Here is a 1,907-nt window from a genome sequence, read left to right on the forward strand (position 1 = left end):
GTCATGGTGTTTAGCCCGCCAAACTATAACTTGAGCCGCGATGTACTGTACGGCTTTGACTAATTTTGACAAGGTGGTGATGTTTAACGTGCGCTGATATCTCATCACAGGGTCTTTCGAATTTAACATCCATCTGGAGAAGCCGAGCGTCGATGCACGGGGTGGTAGTTGTGGTCTGTATTTGTTTGGTGTGTTCCTGCACGTCTTGGCGGCGTTGTGCGATCCAGTCTTGTATGGACGGCGGGGTGCGGGCCATGCCATCGGATGGCCACACCATCACCCCCTCTCAACACATCAAGATCATTGGCATGGCATTTAAAACAGGCCGCTCATCCTCCATTCTAATCAACAAGTTGAAACACACCACAGAACAAGTAACCCACATGATCAGACGCATTGACTCCAAAACGCGAGGTATGGGGGAGGCGGACACGCTTCGACTAGTCCAAGCGTTCATAATATCCCGGATCACCTACTCTATACCGTATGCCCTTCTGTCCGTGGCAGAACTCAAGAAAGTAAACACAATAATTCGGAAAGCCTACAAGCAAGCCATTGGACTCTCAGCAAGCACCTCCACAGACCGACTTCTCAAGCTTGGCATCCATAACACCGCAGAATTAATCGAGGCCCACCTCTCAAGCCAAAGAGTGCGACTTGGAGCCACAGAAGCTGGATGAGCCATTCTCTCCCGCCTGGAACTTTCAGTCCCACTTCAACATTCACCCCCTGACCTAAGAAGCATCCCACACACAATCCGTCAATGCCTCATTGTTCCCCCTCTACCGCGCAACATGCACCCTGAGCACCGCGCGGCGAAACGAGAGGCCATAGCGAGAGCCATTTCGAGGCGATACGAAAACGAATCCGACACTGCCTACACGGATGCTGCCACACACTCCGGGATTCAGGCCACGACCGCTGTTGTAGTCATAAAGAAACAACACCACACCAGTCTCGCTATACCACACCACAACCCATTGCAAGCCGAGGAAGCGGCCATTGCCATTGCCGTGAGTCAAACCACAGCTACTGTCATCACCACCGACTCGCAGCAGGCGTGCCGAAATTTCACCAACGGAAGAATTCACCACACAACCCTCAAGATTCTTCCACAACGCCCCCCAATCCGTTCCATCAAGATCATCTGGGCCCCCGCTCATCTCAACGTTCCGGGCAACGATACCGCCCATCTCCTGGCTCGATAGCTATCCCGCCGAGCCGCCGTTGCCGGAAATGAGCCTAAGCGCATGCCCCCGATGGTCACGTGCCGAGAAATCACGCAACACTACCGACTAGAGCGGCAGCATTACCCCCAGCGCACAAACAACTGCCCAGAGATCTGGAGCGACTCCTACGTGGCCTTCCAACAAACACTGTCCCCCACACCAGCAGAAGTCATATTTTGGCCCCTACCTGTTTTCTCCCGCAGTGCCGCTCCTGCGAGGCCCCCGGGACACTATCATATTGTAGCAGGCTGCGACCAAGCCCTGCTTCCCCACCCCAATCCCTATCCCACCCATGAGCTTTGGGAGACAGCCTTGGCCAGCTCTACCCTCGAGGATCAGCGTCAGCTGGTCGAGAGGGTTGTGGACGCGGCCCGAGCTCAAGGCATCTGGACTAGGTAAACCACCCTGAAGACTCCATTTTAATTTTTTTTCTCAATAAAGAAAGTGTATTCGCTCTCTCACGTTCATCTGAAAAGGTGCTACCGCAAACGGGACCGAACCCTTGCCCTCAGGCTCAGCACAGCGCCTTAGCCACTGAGCCACAAATCAGAGAGCGGGGATTATGTAAAGTTAAAGCGTACTGTCTAAGCGTTGCTCGAATGAGAGCACTCCTGGTGTGCTAACGCACAAATTGTTTAGGCGCCTCATAGTGGTTCTCTTGGAGAAAGAGAGTGCGGT

The sequence above is a fragment of the Haemaphysalis longicornis genome, unplaced genomic scaffold (assembly GCF_048455015.1).
Source record: "Haemaphysalis longicornis isolate Haplotype H1 unplaced genomic scaffold, Haemaphysalis longicornis Haplotype H1 scaffold_10, whole genome shotgun sequence".
NCBI classification, from domain to species: domain Eukaryota; kingdom Metazoa; phylum Arthropoda; class Arachnida; order Ixodida; family Ixodidae; genus Haemaphysalis; species Haemaphysalis longicornis.